Source organism: Ylistrum balloti, unplaced genomic scaffold (assembly GCF_031769215.1).
Source record: "Ylistrum balloti isolate Yb309-2 unplaced genomic scaffold, AGI_CSIRO_Ybal_v1 Utg370036, whole genome shotgun sequence".
NCBI classification, from domain to species: domain Eukaryota; kingdom Metazoa; phylum Mollusca; class Bivalvia; order Pectinida; family Pectinidae; genus Ylistrum; species Ylistrum balloti.
The window spans coordinates 76,883-98,407 of record NW_026782096.1 but is presented as its reverse complement, the minus strand read 5'-3'; the positions used below and the strand labels follow the sequence as shown (position 1 = coordinate 98,407).

General features: G+C 36.6%; 1 protein-coding gene across 2 annotated transcripts in view; it reads right to left on the bottom strand.

Moving 5' to 3' along the window:
* Positions 1-21,525, bottom strand: part of LOC132548932 (diacylglycerol kinase beta-like) — a 122,890-nt gene that overhangs the window by 81,232 nt on the left and 20,133 nt on the right. The gene's annotated exons all lie outside the window — the stretch shown is intronic.

Genomic DNA, 21,525 nt, shown 5'->3' with positions numbered 1-21,525 from the left:
AATAGTTTAGACTATTGAAATATCCACAGAAACTGGTAATAATGGTGGCAGCTTAACCATTAAATAAGATGTCATTCCATTTAGATATATCAGACCTGTAAACATGGTCAACAGTGTGTTTGATACTTTTGAATATCAGACAACTGAAACATCACTCTATTTAATATAACTGTCTAAGGATTTATACAAGCAAAATTGAAATGTATATTTCTAGGTCTGAAAAATTTATGCTCTGCTCAGTTTACAAGCAATCAGGTCTAAAAGTGCTCCAATACTTGAAATTACTAAATTTTAATATTCCTCTTTCTCACATTTAATGTTGAATATCCTGCAAATTACACACAATGTAAAACAGAAAACAGCAGAATTCATTCTTAACACAAATACAGTGGAACTTCTCCGAACCGACCATGCACGAGACATGAATATCTAGCTGGTTTAGGGAAGGTTCAGTTTGCAGAAGTATAGCAAGTTGACCGGTCCAGACTGATAAAATTGAACTGATTTCGCCTTGTTCATAACATGAACCGTTTCTATTCACTTTCAGCATTTACACTTCACACATTCAATTCAATAGAGAAAAAAGGTTTTAAAAAGCAAAAATATTTCAGTAGCAGTGATACTTGTATTTTATAAGTGGCTTTAGTTGAAAAGAAATCTACAAGCCTACGCATTGCTAGCGATCTTGGAAGCAACACAATATTACATATGGCCCAACGTGGCCCCGGTCCGATGGCTGGATGGCTTGTCAGAAAGTGTTACTAATCTGTATATTTGATGAATATGTGCTTTTGTTGATCAGTATAAAAACTTATCTTCTAAAAGAAAACTTGATTACCATTTACGTTCTGTATGTGTAAACAAGCATTATTCAATTACTCGCAATTTAGATGCGAAACTGCAGCTTTCTATCTCTGCATCAGTACTTATTTTCATTTTATTTGTAGCTACATCTCACTTAGGTGAACCGATGGATTTGTTTGATACAGTTTCAATTTGTCATTGCAGTTAACTCCATTATGTTGATTATTATCCACCAAATCAGAATAGATATTGTGTACAAAGCCTTCCAGTGATAGGAGCGCTGGGGCGCAAATCTTACGACTGTCACCACAGGTGTTGATTTCATGGTCAGCTGGTCGGAACTCGGGTGTTGATTGTTCAAGTAAGGCCAGTTTTCAGAAGTGATTTTCAGTACATTTTAAATCATTTGGACACAAATTCAGTATGGTGTTCTGAATTAAGAGGGATCAATATTTGGGAAGGTTTTTGTTACTATAATGTAGAGGACATCGCCATTTCATTCGGTTTCAAAGGGTGATTGGTTTTGAGAAGGATCGGTTGCACTACACAAAAATATTTTACTTCTTGAAACAAAGGAACCCAGAGGGTTGGCATCCATTATTTTTTGCTCTTTATTTGCTCTTTGAACATTGGATCTTTTCCCTTTTTTCTTCTCTGTTTTTGCTCTTAATGATAAGACATTTGAACATTTATACTTTGCAGAAATAGTGATAACTAGAACAGTTGCCAGGATGGCCGACTAATACCCCCTACTCCCCAATCAATGATAGTTTAAGAGAGGTTGTCCATACAAGATTCTTCCAAGAGGTCTTAATTTGGTCACCATGGCTGCCAAATGGAAACAATTTTTCAAAATAAAAAAAATCATTGTATTTATCATACCCCTAAATCTTTATATACCAATTTTTAACTTAATCTGATTTTGACCAATCAGAAGCCTCCAATGTGTTTCCATGGTAACAGTTTTGGAACTCCTAATATGTCAAATCATAGGCTATAATTAGCTGCAGCATTTAATAAATTTTAAAAGAAAAGAGAAATTGCATACCTATATATCATAAGGATGTAGCATGCCATGTTTGAGAAATATTGCTTCAGTACTTCATTAGATACACTTGACACAATATTCCATACAGAATATCTACACAAAGGGGCATAACTCTACAAAATGTTGTCGAAATGATACAAAAAGTGAAAGAGCACAATTTTATATCATATGGATGTAGTATGCAAAGTTTGAAAAAATATTGCTTCAGCATGTCTTTAGATACACTTGACACAATATTCCGGACAGCCGACGGTCAGACAATCAGACAGGGTGATTCCAATATAACACACATACACACACCCTTCTCCCACCACTGCCAATCCAAGATGGTCAACTGGAAACTGGTTTGTATTTTCTGATCAGTTCAAAAATCAAACCGACACAACTAGGGATCATGGGGAACCTACACATGAAATCAGTGTAAGATCTATTCAGTTATTTTCAAGAACTAGTGAACAAAATTTCAAAGTGAAAATCAAAGATGGTCATCTGTTATGCCATTTTGTTTTCCTGATCAGTCCCAAAAATAAACAGACACAACTTAGGGACAAAGGGGAAACTACAAATGAAATTTGGGAGATATCCATCCAGTACTTCACATAAAATTGTGATAACAATCTTCATTGAAAAAATCCCCTTTATATAAAGCAATTTGAGTTGAACTCCTCTTAATATAAAGTGATTTGACATGAACATAAAGTGATTCAATATAACTTCCCTTTAAATAAAGTGATTTGACAAAGAGTCCTCTTAATATAAAGTGATTTGACAAAGAGTCCTCTTAATATAAAGTGATTTGACAAAGAGTCCTCTTAATATAAAGTGATTTGACAAAGAGTCCTCTTAATATAAAGTGATTTGACAAAGAGTCCTCTTAATATAAAGTGATTTGACATGAACTTCTCTTCATACAAAACAATTACATATATCTATACCCAACCCTCAGACCTGTAAACTCCATCATCTTCAGACCCCCAGTCCCTGGACATTAAAAATCCATCATATTCATATCACAACCCCAACCTCTAAACCATCAAACTCGATCAAATACAGACATGAGGCCCTCTTTATATAAAGTGATTTGAAATAAACTCCTCTTTAAATAGTTATTTGAAATGGGGCTGACTTTATATAAAGTGATTCAAAATTAAATCCTCTTTATATAATGTTATTTGAAATGAGGCCCTCTGTATATAAAGTGATTTGAATGGGGCTGACTTTATATAGAGTGATTCAAAATTTATTCTTCTTTATATAAAGTGATTTGACATGAACTTCTCTTCATGCAAAACAATTACATATATCTATACCCAACCCTCAGACCTGTAAACTCCATCATCTTCAGACTCCCAGCCCCTAGACATTAAAAATCCATCATATTCATATCACAACCCCAACCTCTAAACCATCAAACTCGATCCAATACAGACATGAGGCCCTCTTTATATAAAGTGATTTGAAATAAACTCCTCTTTAAATAGTTATTTGAAATGGAGCTGACTTTATATAAAGTGATTCAAAATTAAATCCTCTTTATATAATGTTATTTGAAATGAGGCCCTCTGTATATAAAGTGATTTGAATGGGGCTGACTTTATATAGAGTGATTCAAAATTTATCTATACCCAACCCTTAGACCTGTAAACTCCATCATCTTCAGACTCCCAGCCCCTAGACATTAAAAATCCATCATATTCATATCCAGACTGGAACTCCTAGTCCTTCCTACTCCATCATATCCAGACCCTAACTCCTAGTCCTTCCAACTCCATCATATCCAGACCCCAACTCCTAGTCCTTCCAACTCCATCATATCCAGACCCCAACTCCTAGTCCTTCCAACTCCATCATATCCAGACCCCAACTCCTAGTCCTTCCAACTCCATCATATCCAGACCCCAACTCCTAGTCCTTCCAACTCCATCATATCCAGACCCCAACTCCTAGTCCTTCCAACTCCATCATATCCAGACCCCAACTCCTAGTCCTCCAGCTCCATCAAATCCAGACCCCAACTCCTTGTCTTTCCGACTCCAATATGTCCAGATCCCAACCCCTAAAACTTCCATATACCAACCCCTTAAACTTCCAATTCCAACATGTCCAGTCCCCAACCCCTAGAATTCACATTCAATCATCTCCAGACCCCCATCCCTAGACCTTTTCCACTCCATCATGTTCATGTTCAGATCCCAACCCCTTAAACTTCCAACTCCAACAAGTCCAGGCCCCAACCCCTAGAATTCACATTCAATCATCTCCAGACCCCCATCCCTAGACCTTTTTCACTCCATCATGTTCATCTCCAGACCCCCATCCCTAGACCTTTTCCACTCCATCATGTTCGTGTTCAGATCCCAATTCCTTGACTTTCCACCTCTATCATGTCTAGAACCACACCCCTAGACCTTCCAACTCATCATATTCAACCCTAACCACAAGACCTTCAAACTTCATAACAGGATCCATATTCCTGGTCTTTCCCACTCCATCATATCCAGACTCCTAATTTTCTTTTCTCACCCATCACATCCCAAGCCCCCTCCCTAGGATTAATTCTCAGCCTGTTGCTGTACATTGTCTACAAGAAATCTATGGCTGTTCTACACAAGCTGTACATGTATGGTAACCACCCTTACACAATGTATTGACATCAATTCTCCGCTCAGATTACTAACAGTAAACTCGTATTATATTAACTATAAGTACATCATCTCCACCCTAATGTACATCGTCTCCATCCTGATGTTCATCATCTCCACCCAGATGTACATCTCCACCCTGATGTACATCATATCCACCCTAATGTATATCATCTCCACCCTAATGCACATCATCTCCATTCTGAAGTACATCATCTCTACCTTAATGTACATCATCTCCACCCTGATGTACATCATCTCCACCCTGATGTACATCATCTCCACCCAGAAGTACAACATCTTCACAATGATGTACATCTCCACTCTGATGTACATCATCACCACCCTGAAGTACATCTCCACCCTGAAGTACATCATCTCCACCCTGAAGTACATTTCCACCCTAATGTACATCATCTCCACCCTAATGTATATCATCTCCACCCTAATGCACATCATCTCCATTCTGAAGTACATCATCTCTACCTTAATGTACATCATCTCCACCCTGATGTACATCATCTCCACCCAGAAGTACAACATCTTCACCCTGATGTACATCATCTCCATCCTGATGTACAGCTCCACCCTGATGTACATCATCACCACCCTGAAGTACATCTCCACCCTGAAGTACATCATCTCCACCCTGAAGTACATTTCCACCCTAATGTACATCATCTCCACCCTAATGTATATCATCTCCACCCTAATGCACATCATCTCCATTCTGAAGTACATCATCTCTACCTTAATGTACATCATCTCCACCCTGATGTACATCATCTCCACCCAGAAGTACAACATCTTCACCCTGATGTACATCATCTCCATCCTGATGTACAGCTCCACCCTGAAGTACATCATCTCCACCCTGAAGTACATTTCCACCGTAATGTACATCAAATCCACTCTGAAGTACATCATCTCCATCCTGATGTACATCATCTCCACCCTGATGAAAATCATCTCCATCCTGAAATACATCATCTCTACCTTAATGTACATCATCTCTACCCTGATGTACATCATCTCCACCCAGAAGTACAACATCTCCACCCAGAAGTACAACATCTCCATCCTAATGTACATCATCTCCACCCAGAAGTACAACATCTCCACCCTGATGTACACTGTCTCCACTCTAATGCACATCAATGTCTACCCTGATGTACATCATCTCCACCCTGAAGTTGACTGATTTCACCCTAATGTACATCAATGTCCACCCTGATGTACATCATCTCCACCCTGAAGTTGACTGATTTCACCCTAATGTACATCAATGTCCACCCTGATGTACATCATCTCCACCCTGAAGTTGACTGATTTCACCCTAATGTACATCAATGTCCACCCTGATGTACATCATCTCCACCCTGAATTTGACTGATTTCACCCTAATGTACATCAATGTCCACCCTGATGTACATCATCTCCACCCTGATGTTGACTGGTTTCACCCTAGAAGTCACTGCTTTAATCCTAGTCTACAGACTCATACTAGAAGTCATTGCTTTTATCCTAGACTACAGACTCACACTAGAAGTCACTGCTTTAATCCTAGACTACAGTCTCACACTAGAAATCACTGCTTTAATCCTAGACTACAGACACACACTAGAAGTCACTGCTTTAATCCTAGACTACAGTCTCACACTAGAAATCACTGCTTTAATCCTAGACTACAGTCTCACACTAGAAGTCACTGCTTTAATCCTAGACTACAGACTCACACTAGAAGTCACTGCTTTAATCCTAGACTACAGTCTCACACTAGAAATCACTGCTTTAATCCTAGACTACAGTCTCACACTAGAAGTCACTGCTTTAATCCTAGACTACAGTCTCACACTAGAAGTCACTGCTTTAATCCTAGACTCACTGCTTTAATCCTAGACTACAGACTCACACACTAGAAGTCACAATCTAGAAGAAGTCACTGCTTTAATCCTAGACTACAGACTCACACTAGAAGTCACTGCTTTAATCCTAGACTACAGTCTCACACTAGAAATCACTGCTTTAATCCTAGACTACAGACTCACACTAGAAGTCACTGCTTTAATCCTAGACTACAGTCTCACACTAGAAGTCACTGCTTTAATCCTAGACTATCAGTCACTCACACTAGTCTCACACTAGAAGTCACTGCTTTAATCCTAGACTCACACTAGAAGTCACTGCTTCTCACACTAGAAGTCACTGCTTTAATCCTAGACTACAGTCTCACACTAGAAGTCACTGCTTTAATCCTAGACTACAGTCTCACACTAGAAGTCACTGCTTTAATCCTAGACTAAAGACTCACACTAGAAGTCACTGCTTTAATCCTAGACTACAGTCTCACACTAGAAATCACTGCTTTAATCCTAGACTACAGTCTCACACTAGAAGTCACTGCTTTAATCCTAGACTAAAGACTCACACTAGAAGTCACTGCTTTAATCCTAGACTACAGTCTCACACTAGAAGTCACTGCTTTAATCCTAGACTACAGTCACTCACAGACTACTCACACTAGAAGTCACTGCTTTAATCCTAGACTACAGACTCACACTAGAAGTCACTGCTTTAATCCTAGACTACAGTCTCACACTAGAAGATACTGCTTTAATCCTTGACTACAGACTCACACTAGAAATCACTGCTTTAATCCTAGACTACAGATTCACACTAGAAATCACTGCTTTAATCCTAGACTACAGTCTCACACTAGAAGTCACTGCTTTAATCCTAGACGACAATCTCACACTAAAAGTCACTGCTTTAATCCTAGTCTCAAACTAGAAGTCACTGCTTTAATCCTAGACTACAGTCTCACACTAGAAGTCACTGCTTTAATCCTAGACTACAGTCTCACTCTAGAAGTCATGTATTTAATCCTAGACTACAGTCTCACACTAGATGTCACTGCTTTAATCCTAGACTACAGTCTCACACTAGAAGTCACTGCTTTAATCCTAGACTACAGACTCACACTAGAAGTCACTGCTTTAATCCTAGACTACAGTCTCACACTAGAAGTCACTGCTTTAATCCTAGACTACAGTCTCACACTAGAAGCTCACTGCTTTTTAATCCTAGACTACAGTCTCACACTAGAAGTCACTGCTTTAATCCTAGTACAGTCTCACTACACTGCTTTAATCCTAGACTACAGTCTCACACTAGAAGTCACTGCTTTAATCCTAGACTACAGTCTCACACTAGAAGTCACTGCTTTAATCCTAGACTACAGTCTCACACTAGAAGTCACTGCTTTAATCCTAGACTACAGTCTCACACTAGAAGTCACTGCTTTAATCCTAGACTACAGTCTCACACTAGATGTCACTGTTTTAATCCTAGTCTCACACTAGAAGTCACTGCTTTAATCCTAGACTACAGACTCACACTAGAAGTCACTGCTTTAATCCTAGACTACAGACTCACACTAGAAGTCACTGCTTTAATCCTAGACTACAGTCTCACACTAGAAGTCACTGCTTTAATCCTAGACTACAGTCTCACACTAGAAGTCACTGCTTTAATCCTAGACTACAGACTCACACTAGAAGTCACTGCTTTAATCCTAGACTACAGAAACACACTAGAAGTCACTGCTTTAATCCTAGACTACAGATTCACACTAGAAGTCACTGCTTTAATCCTAGACTACAGACTCACACTAGATGTCACTGTTTAATCCAAGACTACAGACTCACACTAGAAGTCACTGCTTTAATCCTAGACTACAGTCTCACACTAGAAGTCACTGCTTTAATCCTAGACTACAGTCTCACACTAGAAGTCACTGCTTTAATCCTAGACTACAGTCTCACACTAGAAGTCACTGCTTTAATCCTAGACTAAAGAAGTCACTGCACAGACACACACTAGTCTCACACTAGAAGTCACTGCTTTAATCCTAGACTACAGTCTCACACTAGAAGTCACTGCTTTAATCCTAGACTACAGTCTCACACTAGAAGTCACTGCTTTAATCCTAGACTACAGTCTCACACTAGAAGTCACTGCTTTAATCCTAGACTACAGACTCACACTAGAAGTCACTGCTTTAATCCTAGACTACAGTCTCACACTAGAAGTCACTGCTTTAATCCTAGACTACAGACACACACTAGATGTCACTGCTTTAATCCTAGACTACAGACTCCTAGACTACAGACTCACACTAGAAGTCACTGCTTTAATCCTAGACTACAGTCTCACACTAGAAGTCACTGCTTTAATCCTAGACTACAGTCTCACACTAGAAGTCACTGCTTTAATCCTAGACTACAGTCTCACACTAGAAATCACTGCTTTAATCCTAGACTACAGTCTCACACTAGAAGTCACTGCTTTAATCCTAGACTACACACTCACACTAGAAGTCACTGCTTTAATCCTAGACTACAGTCTCACACTAGAAGTCACTGCTTTAATCCTAGACTACAGACACACTAGATGTCACTGCTTTAATCCTAGACTACAGTCTCACACTAGAAGTCACTGCTTTAATCCTAGACTACAGTCTCACACTAGAAGTCACTGCTTTAATCCTAGACTACAGTCTCACACTAGATGTCACTGCTTTAATCCTAGACTACAGACTCACACTAGAAGTCACTGCTTTAATCCTAGACTACAGTCTCACACTAGAAGTCACTGCTTTAATCCTAGACTACAGTCTCACACTAGAAGTCACTGCTTTAATCCTAGACTACAGACTCACACTAGAAGTCACTGCTTTAATCCTAGACTACAGTCTCACACTAGAAGTCACTGCTTTAATCCTAGACTACAGTCTCACACTAGAAATCACTGCTTTAATCCTAGACTACAGTCTCACACTATAAATCACTGCTTTAATCCTAGACTACAGTCTCACACTAGAAATCACTGCTTTAATCCTAGACTACAGTCTCACACTAGAAGTCACTGCTTTAATCCTAGACTACAGTCTCACACTAGATGTCACTGCTTTAATCCTAGACTACAGACTCACACTAGAAATCACTGCTTTAATCCTAGACTACAGTCTCACACTAGAAATCACTGCTTTAATCCTAGACTACAGTCTCACACTATAAATCACTGCTTTAATCCTGGACTACAGACTCACACTAGAAGTCACTGCTTTAATCCTAGTCTCACACTAGAAGTCACTGCTTTAATCCTAGACTACAGTCTCACACTAGATGTCACTGCTTTAATCCTAGACTACAGACACACACTAGAAGTCACTGCTTTAATCCTAGACTACAGACTCACACTAGATGTCACTGCTTTAATCCAGATGTCACTGCTTTAATCCTAGACTACAGTCTCACACTAGAAGTCACTGCTTTAATCCTAGACTAAAGACTCACACTAGAAGTCACTGCTTTAATCCTAGACTACACTAGAAATCACTGCTTTAATCCTAGACTACAGACTCACACTAGAAGTCACTGCTTTAATCCTAGTCTCACACTAGAAGTCACTGTTTTAATCCTAGACTAGACTCACACTAGAAGTCACTGTTTAATCCTAGACTACAGACTCACACTAGAAATCACTGCTTTAATCCTAGACTACAGTCTCACACTAGAAGTCACTGCTTTAATCCTAGACTACAGACTCACACTAGATGTCACTGCTTTAATCCTAGTCTCACACTAGAAGTCACTGCTTTAATCCTAGACTACAGACTCACACTAGAAGTCACTGCTTTAATCCTAGACTACAGTCTCACACTAGAAGTCACTGCTTTAATCCTAGTCTACAGACTCATACTAGAAGTCATTGCTTTCGATCAGAGCATCGGAAACACAGACAATATATCTCCAACCTTTTGACAAGCTGTAGATACATACATTTATTTCATATCTATTTAGCTTGTCACACCACTGAATTGTAATAAACCCAGCTAAGCAAGGAAAATTTTCCTCATACACAATCATCATCAAATGCTTTATATCACAATAATGACTTTAATGAATTTTTCATTGGAAAATATGTATTCTTTCATATATACTCTATCATGGAGTTCACACAGAATATTTATCAACTACATGCAAACATCCAACACAAAGTTTATTATTTGTCACAAGCTCCCGTTTCATTGCACCCTGGGACAATATTGACATCCAATTTATGAAATGTCAGCACATCTCTGATGTTACATATCCCAGGATAATTGTAAGACCAGGGACAGACGAACACAGAACATCAATCACGATACCCTGTAGTCAGTCATATTTCATTAGAATTAGCAATCATATTTGCTCTTCCTAGTCAAGCCTAAAATATTGTTGTAAAGATTTGAGGACCAAAAGCCATTTAATTAAAATTATATATACATTAAACTTAACTACATATATATCAAAGATCATTTCACTAACCAGACATACCACTCAAGAGAATCTACTCCTCCATAACATGCAAGGTCAAAAAGGACACTGTTCATGTGTCATGCAGGTAGGAGGTGTCAGGGGAGGGGTTGGGTTCGAAAGAATCATCCAATATTTACAGCAGGCTTGTAGGGGTTAAAGAACAGTTGAAATAACATGGATAGCCAATATTAAACCAATTATATATTATTACAACCTAGCATCAATGTAATCTAACTTAATTGGCAGAAATTTATCATGAATTTATCATAACAGAATATATTTCAACTTGTCTCCTCCACTACAAGAAAGACAAAAGTTTGGAGCAATTATAGTTATACTTCATTTCAGAATTGTAGAAGATTTTGATGAACTTTCTCTCAATATGATATTTCTTTCCTTCAGTTACCCAAGGAAGCCAAAACATCACCTCGCTGATGGGCTTATTACAAGACAATAAAATTATATTTGTCAGTTATTTAACTGAAAACATTGTCAAGGAATATTGGTGTATGCTAGTCATGGGATTAATGCCATGTAAATTTGTTAGCATTATACTGTAGAACTTAAAAAGTCCAAGCCACTTTGTTTCCTGAGTGGGACTTTCCCTTTCGTCAATCAGAGGCCAAGCCACTTTGTTTCCTGAGTGGGAGTTTCCCTTTCGTCAAGCAGTGTCCGACTAGAGAAAAAAGTTGTTAGTTTGAACACTACCTGAGGCAGGGTGTTTTTAATTACTCTTTCCTTTTACAATATTAATTAGTATTACCTATCTACTGCTTATATTACATTTAAATGAAGTTTACATCAACAGACTTTGAACCCTTTAGCGCTCATATTCTGTTTTTTAAAAATGCTCTACTCTTGTGGACAGGTATTGATTGCTACAACATTAGAGAAAATTATCAGTAAATTGTCAAAAATTTATGTTACTCTTGCAAACAAATGACACAGGAACCAATACCTGCCCACAAGGGCAGTTAACTCTGCATTACGAAAAAAAGACAAAATTGTTACTTCATTACAAGATCCATGTTTTTATTTTTAGACATTTCACAAAAAATACTTCATCTTCTCTAACCTAGTTCACGCAGATTCATCTCTTGGGTATTTCAAGGTAGAATTTCATATGCATATGAAGAGTAATGAAGTTAAAGAGGCCATTCAACTTTAAAATTTACATTTTTATAAACCAGCATTTTATCAGAATAAACAACTTCTAAAACTAATCGTTATTTATGCAGACATACCACATAAAGCACTGAAAGAATATCATATATTTGTATATTAGGCATTGAATTTATGTTATAGAATTCTTGTATAGAGTAATGGCCATGTCATGTTCAGTGTCTTTAATATGTAGAAAAATTCAATTCTACCTAAAAACAATGTTAAACAATTCAAGCAGTCCTCATGAGCAGATATAGAAAGGACAATCTGCAGGTCGATTTCAATCAGTACTAACATGAAACTGATGAAACATTTCACATCTCCATATATAAAAAGTAACAGAGTAAAGATACAATCAGAAAAAAAGTAGCCATTTCAATATATATATTTTCCTCACTCATGATTAAAGTCCCCCCTAGTATTCAGAAATCTAGAACTTTGAGTTACTTCCCTTGAAAGATATTCCATCAGTTTTTGTTTTGTTTTTTTTTTACATTGCACCAATTCCAAACATTCAAATTTCATTCAAACAACTGTATTTTTGTGGGGTACATCTATTTAAAATTATCATTAAAAACAATAAAAATTAAAATGAATGTTTAAGTATTTTCAATCCTAAATAGATTATTTCTATGAAAGACACTACAGAATGGTTGTTGATATTTGTTTATAAAGACACTACAGAATGGTTGTTGATGATATTTGTTTATAAAGACACTACAGACAAGTTGTTGATGATATATGTTTATAAAGACACTACAGACAAGTTGTTGATGTTATTTGTTTATAAAGACACTACAGACAAGTTGTTGATGTTATTTGTTTATAAAGACACTACAGAATGGTTGTTGATGATATTTGTTTATAAAGACACTACAGACAAGTTGTTGATGATATTTGTTTATAAAGACATTACAGAATGGTTGTTGATGATATATGTTTATAAAGACACTACAGCATGGTTGTTGATGATATATGTTTATAAAGACACTACAGACAAGTTGGTGATGATATATGTTTATAAAGACACTACAGACAAGTTGTTGATGTTATTTGTTTTTAAAGACACCACAGACAAGTTGTTGATGTTATTTGTTTATAAAGACACTACAGCATGGTTGTTGATGATATTTGTTTATAAAGACACTACAGACATGTTGTTGATATCTGTTTATAAAGACACTACAGACAAGTTGTTGATGATATATGTTTATAAAGACACTACAGACAAGTTGTTGATGATATATGTTTATAAAGACACTACAGACAAGTTGTTGATGTTATTTGTTTATAAAGACACTACAGAATGGTTGTTGATGATATTTGTTTATAAAGACACTACAGACAAGTTGTTGATGTCATTTGTTTATAAAGACACTACAGCATGGTTGTTGATGATATTTGTTTATAAAGACACTACAGACAAGTTGTTGATGATATATGTTTATAAAGACACTACAGACAAGTTGTTGATATCTGTTTATAAAGACACTGCAGAATGGCTGTTGATGATATTTGTTTATAAAGACACTATAGACAAGTTGTTGATGATATTTGTTTAAATAGGCACTACAGACAAGTTGTTGACATTATATGTTTAAACAGACACCCCAAAACTGTTGTTGACATTATGTCTTTATATAAACACCATTAAACATGTATAAAGAAACACTATCATTTAAAATGCATCCTTTTAAAATATATTATGAATGTAAATATTTTGGAAAAGTCTTATTCAGCTTATCTTAAGCATGTAAGAATAACTAAAATCATAGCTCTTGTAGAAATATTTAATTCTGATTCAAGTCTGGTGTCATAAGAGTGAATCAGAGAAAAATACATAATTCATTAAGTCTACAACACTGATTACCACTAAATCTAATTAAATTCCTTGGTAGGTACAACAAGGGTCAGTCTATATTTGTTTCTTTCATATTTGTGGTAAGAACAGAAGTTCAATTTTGAGAATCTTTAACACAAGTGAAACCACAGCTGAAAGCGGGACAGCTGTCCTTAAGCACCAAGCATAACATACCTCTACAACAACATAGACAAGTCCACATCAAAGCAGGGAACAGTTCAAATTACAAGTTGAGGACAGAAAAGCTGTTATAATTGCTCCACTTGTAAAGTGACTTCCCGAAATACATCCAGTAGTTGATTGTGTACATACTTAAAGAGAGCGATATGGTAAATGCTTTTGTGATTGCATGTCAAAATCTGCTAAAGGAAACATCTTTATAAACTCTACATACACTGTACACTCTGCTGAGTCATACCATGCATATACAAGTTTCTTTGAATACCAAACTTTCTGATCGAAAAATACACAATCTGATATGTGTATAACTATTTTATGGATAGCATATATCACCCTTCCCAAATTGATATTACATTCCAAATACACATGCTATGATTCTTTTAAATTATCAATCAATGCTCTAACGGACTGATCTAAATCCTCATCCCATCCCATCCCTATTACTATCCCACTTTTTTAATCACATTTGGGAGGAGAGGGTTAGGGGATGTGGTTGCTATGTCTGTTAAAGCATTGACCTACATAACTTCAGGTGAAAATCCAAAGTGTGACATTCGAACCTACCTGTAAGTGGCTGTTCAGGCTTCTCAAGAAGCACTGAAATGGACCAGTCTGTGCCAAAGTGATTGTATTCTTGGGCAAGACAATTCACCCTTATTGCTCTGATGGCATTTTCTAGGCCTCCCCTATGTTGTTCAGTGAGATAGCCACGTGCTAGTACAAGGAGACCTCACCTCAAAGTGACCCTGACTGTTCACAGGACAATAAACCAAACAGACAAGTAAACAAAAATCAAACAATATCTTTTAACTCCTTAATGTACAATGTTGATAGTGACACCAATAAGTCAGGAATACTAAATGCACAGATCAACCTTACTACAACACCCTCTGTCAGAAAACTCAAGAGAAAATCATTTTCAGCTTATTCTGTCTGATCGAAATCCAAAAATTATTGAACAAAATCTCAGTTAGAACATGGTGCATTGTGAAAGCTAAAGGTTGTCCACGACCTAGACAAGTTTTCTATAAACACATAACTTTGTAACAGATCCAAGGTTTTCCATACTCATAAGGAATAAAATTCACCATTCCCAAGTTTTGTTTACAATCAAGTTAAAAGGAAATTGGTTTCTTGTACTTTCTCATTTTGTTTAAATGTATTTTTCTGTCATATTTAACATCTTCAAAATCTAGTAACATTTACAGTACCTTAAAGCAGAAACCTGTTTCCACTTTCAAAGTTCTTCTAGGACTCTTATCTCATGCTTCATTTCAAAAATAACTTAAACAGATATTTTAATCATGTTGAGTGAACACATGGTTAAAATACTGACTATTAATCGGCTGCCTCAATATAGTGTCTTCAGACAGCTTCAGACAGCTTCTACAACAAGAATTTAATTTGAAGCAAAAATAATTTTCACTCTTTTGAGAAAATTCAACGTCCTTCTCAGATATATATATTACTACGATGTGAACATACATGCCTTGTTAGGATGGCTGCCACGTGTTCCCTATCAGAAAGACACTTTTGGATATATGCAATATGTCAGATAGTTATCTCACTGTCACAGAAGAGTTCAACGATGGCAATTTTACAACATGTATACTTCAGTAATATAGAAATATATTAATGATGTCAATCATTTTGAATAGCTGATGCATATGAATAGACTTTCAAGTCAAAAACTCAAAACATCTGAATTAATGAAGGATTATGTATGTATACACTCTAAAAATGAATTATCTCCCTTTATCACTGCTTTACCTGGTGATAATTACCTGGTAATCATCTGATCATGCTGAGTAAGTAACCATGGCAATCAAAATTAATAAATTAATACACCATTGTGTAAGAGAAACAACACAACATATAAATGTCAAAGTTAATATTTCTCTTGCAATAAGCCCAGAGAGAAGAGGGAGAGGTGGGGGGCAACCTACTACAACCAGCTCTATTATCAGAAGGCAGCTAGACTCATTCCAGGACAAAGTACAATATTATAACAGAGAAATACAATAGTTCAACAATGACTACAACAGAACACATCAATATTGGTTTATACCACAGCATGAACTCAGTGACAGTGTGGAAACAGAATGGTCAATCCTTGTCCATTCTCTTGACCAATGACCAATAATACCCCGGAGATGTCAGCGCCATGACAATGTATCCTTGCTGTCCTCCCAATTAGATTACCCTACAAGTTACAGCCTGGTCATGTTTGTTCAGTCTATTGTATGTAGAATATGGTTTATAAGTTGATAGTGCAGAGGTGTGCACACCAACACTAAAGGCTGGCTGACAATTTCCAGACTTGGAGAAACCGGTCAAGCGAACCAGCCAGCCTCTCTCCACCATGCCGTCCAGACACTGTAGGTGTGTATACAGCTGATGCCAGGAGGCTAGTTAACCCCGGATTCCCTACAAACACATGACAACCTAAACTACAATGTGGAATGTCCAAATTGATTCCTAATGGAAATTTCTCTCTGCATAAGAAACTAGAATGGAGCCTTCAGCCAACATTCCTGTCCAACTGAAGTCTGTATTAAATCAAAACAAGTGAGCAAAATTGAGCAGGGGCTCACAAAGATATGCCCCCACCCCCTCATCTTTTCTTCAGGTCTAAATCCATTGAGGGGTTAATCTATTATGTAGATATTTTGTACATTAGCTTTTTATTAGAAAAGTAGTAAGATGTGACCTTTAACCTTGCCTGAACTGAATCAGGTGTAGACTTTGGTGGGGTGTATGCTATTGTGTGAATGAGAACTAAATCTGTCCATGTGTTCATGAGATATCTTGTACAAAAAGGATTATCATAGAGCTAAGTATGGTGTATCTGACAACCACAGGGGTTGTTATATATGTAACTGTAGTGTACCTGACAACTACATGGGTTATTATATATGTAACTGTAGTGTACCTGACAACCACAGGATTGATACAGAATTAACAATGGTCTGCCTGACAACCACAGGGGTTAATATAGAGGTAACTATGATGTACCTGACAACCACAGGGGTTGTTATAGATGTAACTATGATGTACCTGACAACCACAGGGGTTGTTATAGAGGTAACTATGATGTACCTGACAACCACAGGGGTTGTTATAGAGGTAACCAGAGGTAACTATGATGTACCTGACAACCACAGGGGTTCTGATGTACCTGACAACCACAGGGGTTGTTATTGAGGTAACTATGATGTACCTGACAACCACAGGGGTTGTTATAGAGGTGACCAGAGGTAACTATGATGTACCTGACAACCACAGGGGTTCTGATGTACCTGACAACCACAGGGGTTGTTATTAAGGTAACTATGGCATACATGACAGCCACAAGGGTTTAATCACTAAACGCGTAGGCTATTATTGGGATATATATGCTATACCAGGTAAAATCCAATTGATATGACCTTCTCATTAAGTACGCACATGAAAACTTGTGTACTGTAAAGATAAAACGTGGAGCTTAATCCAAGTCCGATTAGTTCAGTAATTATATTATTATGTAAATACGGAACCCACACACTCTGTGGCTGCTGTGCAAAGGATGTGACCAACCAACTGTTATATATGGAGATTGTATACATCATATACATGAATACACTTGGGTCTAGATCTGCTGTTCATTGAGAGAAAAATGCCACCTAGATATGTATTCCCGCCATTAATACTGGGTTGATGCAGAGAATGTTAATGAAATGCCAGGAAAATGATTTCTGAAGAATGCATCATAATGTACCAGGGTTGAATGAAAAGGTTAGCTCCATTAATAGTTCACCACTAATTTCTGATATCAGTGATGGTAAAAAAAAATCCAACTTAAAATTTCTGACAAATGAGCCATGCACCAATGTAGCACATCAAATTGCATTTTCCATTTTCTGATGATTTTTTTTTTCCTTCTTTTTTCATGTTTTATTTTTCAGTTAACTTCAGAATAAATCCTTGGAACAAGCAAACAAATTCCAAGTATCTATCCAAAAATTATAATATTGATTATTGATTTTTTTGTTGTTAGGAAATTCTTCCTGTTTAATCAAAAGTTCAATACTTCTCATTCTGTTGCTTCTCCAGATACTGCCTCAGTTACTTAAACCTAGGAATTCAAGCAATTAATATCAGTAAACAGGAAATAATTTCAAATGGGAATGAGGGCCATTTTGGACCCCCATAATAAAAATAACCTGCTTCATTCATTAAGAGACAGCAGACTAAAGGTTCTGTACAATTCTGTGAGTTTATAAAGACTATCCACGTGAAAACCATGTATCCCTCTTTAAGTTTATACCCCACAAAAAAAAACACCCTTTAGAATTAGTGGAAGCACATGTGCTTACATCACATTACATAAGGGGCTATACTGTGAGGCTGATAACAAAACAAAAGTACCAAAATAAATGTATAGGGTCTTTAATAGTTTCAATGCAAACAAAAATCTTAATTACTAGCAGATTTTTACAATTAAAATCTGCAAACACATGTAAGGTTGGTACTGTTGGGTCTTTTGGACTTTCTCAAGATGAATAGGAAAGGTGTACTTGTTTGTTTAACTTTGGATCTCAAAAACCAGGATTTCTTATTTGAACACTTGATTGATCTCATTTCATATATTTATGTCATCCTATACATAATGTTGAAATTTCTTGTCTGTCTTAGTCAAACTAGTAAAAGATAACATTTGCAAAAATGTAGAATTTTGAAATAGAACATCTCAGTTGGACCATTTCTTTCTAAAATTCCTACCTCTAAACCAAGGGATGGATAAAGCTGGAACTTCCATCCACAATCATCCATATTCCGTGTCTTAGGAATGAATGAAACGTCCCTTGGGGATATACAAGACAGCATAAAAAGCATCGAAATATACATTGAGAAGATAAGATAATCATGTTAGCAATGAATAGTGTTAGATTACCCGCATAAAGTTACTTACATACATTTCCAGGCGACGATCTAAATGGGAAGAGGTTGTGAAATTATCCCAATGGTTGACCAAGCATGACTAGACAAACAACTTTGTCATATGAAAAGGATGTACATGGAAATATCCAGCAATACAAAACCAGCCAACCTATGCAAAATATTATCGTAGCTCCAATGTTAGTTTATACAAAGGACACATGCCACATTTGAGATATGTGTACATCAACAATCAGTCAGGTGAATTTTTTAAAATATGAATCAAATGATGACAGATATAGAGTAAAAATCAGTATCACTCTCCCTGAAGGTCAGACCATCTTAATTCTAAAATTCAATTTGTTATTACATTGTTAAAACTTGTACAGTCCAGACTATATATATCTATACTAGAAAGCTTGGTGTGATATCTGTCTCGAAGTTAGAGCATGTTCGCCATTTTATGTGTGCAGTATATGGAGTGTATTTAACTAAAAGTCCCTGGGATACTATATATATATCAGGTATCAAAAATAATCTGAATGAAGTCCTTAGTAATTTAATTTGACTTTGAGATGTTCACTAAAAGTTTTGTTTGTAGGATTTTAACAAGGATTTACAGGACAACACTGACAGTATAACAAGGATTTACTAGACAACACTGACAGTATAACAAGGATTTACTCGACAACACTGACAGTATAACAAGGATTTACTAGACAACAATGACAGTATAACAAGGATTTACTCGACAACAATGACAGTATAACAAGGACTTACAGGACAACACTGACAGTATAACAAGGATTTACAGGACAACACTGACAGTATAACAAGGATTTACTAGACAACAATGACAGTATAACAAGGATTTACAGGAAAACAATGACAGTATAACAAGGATTTACTAGACAACAATGACAGTACAGTATAACAAGGATTTGACAGTATAACAAGGATTTACAACAACACTGACAGTATAACAAGGATTTACTAGACAACAATGACAGTATAACAAGGATTTACAGGAAAACAATGACAGTATAACAAGGATTTACTAGACAACAATGACAGTATAACAAGGATTTACTAGACAACACTGACAGTATAACAAGGATTTACTAGACAACACTGACAGCATAACAAGGATTTACTAGACAACACTGACAGTATAACAAGGATTTATAGGACAACACTGACAGTATAACAAGGATTTACAGGACAACACTGACAGTATAACAAGGATTTATACACAACACTGACAGCACAACACTGACAGTATAACAAGGATTTATAGGACAACACTGACAGTATAACAAGGATTTACAGGACAACACTGACAGTATAACAAGGATTTACTCGACAACACTGACAGTATAACAAGGATTTACTACACAACACTGACAGTATAACAAGGATTTACTACACAACACTGACAGTATAACAAGGATTTACTACACAACACTGACAGTATAACAAGGATTTACTACACAACACTGACAGTATAACAAGGATTTACTAGACAACAATGACAGTATAACAAGAATTTACAGGACAACACTGACAGTATAACAAGGATTTACTAGACAACACTGTCAGTATAACAAGGATTTACAGGACAACACCGACAGCATAACAAGGATTTACTAGACAACACAGACAGTATAACAAGGATTTACTCGACAACAATGACAGTATAACAAGGATTTACTCGACAACACTGACAGTATAACAAGGATTTACTACACAACACTGACAGTATAACAAGGATTTACTACACAACACTGACAGCATAACAAGGTGTAATTGTCATAGTATTACAGTATGATAACAAGATTTTACAAGACATGATGGCTATAGTACAACAAGGGGGTCCATGGGACTTAGTGGTCATCTGACTATAAGAACATATATATGATAGAGGACTCATAGGCCTGAATTGTTCACCTAATCTACTGCTTACACAGAAGACTTTCTCAGTACATAAAGTCAATTTCTGTAAATTTGAAATCCTTTTCCTTATGCATGCTACTACACAAATACCAAGACCTATTACTTGTAAACAGAAGAAAGCTCTCAAGTTCTTTATATATCCCAGAATGCTGCAAACCAAACAAACTGGGCCTATCGGTTATTCAGAAGAAGTTGTTTAGAGCTTTAAAGACTTTGACATCTGTGAACTTGAAAGTGACACAAGGTAATTCATTGAACAAACTTGGTATTCGTTCATCTAGCCTACTACAGGCTCAATGTCAACAAACTTATCCTTGATATTCCTGAGATTACCCTCACTATCACTCTCTGCACCACTGTAACATTTTGTGGCAAAATTGAAGGCACTTGTGAGGCAAAGTAATTTGATTGGTCTAGAGCAGGTTTCAAGAGAAAACAACTGACCAATCAAAGACTGAGACACTCAATTGTAGATTACAGAAAAGCAACACCCAACTTCAAAGCCAATGCAACAGACCATTATGTGACCTCTAACTTTGTTTGATGTACATCAAAGAATCAAACAACATTTGAATTAACTTGCTTGTCCTTCAC